General features: G+C 38.1%; 1 non-coding gene across 1 annotated transcript; it reads right to left on the bottom strand.

Annotated features, from left to right (window-relative positions):
* Positions 1-483: 483 nt before the first annotated feature.
* Positions 484-556, bottom strand: TRNAK-CUU (transfer RNA lysine (anticodon CUU)). The gene has a single exon. It is a non-coding gene; the product is annotated as a tRNA-Lys (tRNA).
* Positions 557-759: the final 203 nt, after the last annotated feature.

Below are 759 nucleotides of genomic sequence, written 5' to 3'. Positions count from 1 at the left end.
CCAAAACTAATGATACACAAACACCAGAAGATAAACTAGATAACTGTGATTTTCTGAAAATTAGACATTTATGCTCATCAAAAGAGTGAAAAGGGAACCTACAGATTAGGAAAAAATTTTGGGCTATTACAAATCAGACAAAGGTCTAATCTCTAAAATCTGCAGGAAAATTCAGCACCTCTACAACAAAAAGACAAATCATCCAATTTAAAAAATGGGCAAAGGATATGAACAGACATTTCACCAAAGAAGACAGTCAAGGGCTAACAGACACATGAGGAAATGGTCGTGATCACTAGCCATTCAAAAACCCAAAAGCAAACCCACTGCCGTCTAGTCGATTCCAACTCATAGTGACCCCACAAGACAGAGTAGAACTGCCCCATAGAGTTTCCAGGAAGTGTCTGGTGAATTTGAACTGCTGACCTTTTGGTTAGCAGCTGTAGCACTTAAACACCATGCCACCAGGGTTTCCAAACTACACGTCCAACGTGGGGCTCGAACTCATGACCCTGAGATTAAGAGTCTCATGCTCTACCAACTGAGCTAGTCAGCCATTAGAGAAATGCAAATCAAAACCACAATGAGATACCATCTCACCCCGAAATTACTGGCACAAAACAAACAAAAAGAAACAGAAAATAACAAGTGTTGGAGATGTTTCGAGGAGATTGAAACTCTTTTTTTTTTTTTTTTTAATAATTTTTATTGTGCTTGAAGTGAAAGTTTACAAATAAGTCGGTCTCTCATATAAAAACT

Source organism: Elephas maximus, chromosome 2 (assembly GCF_024166365.1).
Source record: "Elephas maximus indicus isolate mEleMax1 chromosome 2, mEleMax1 primary haplotype, whole genome shotgun sequence".
NCBI classification, from domain to species: domain Eukaryota; kingdom Metazoa; phylum Chordata; class Mammalia; order Proboscidea; family Elephantidae; genus Elephas; species Elephas maximus.
Note: the sequence above shows the minus strand (reverse complement) of the source record. Positions and strands in the feature narration are given on the sequence as shown.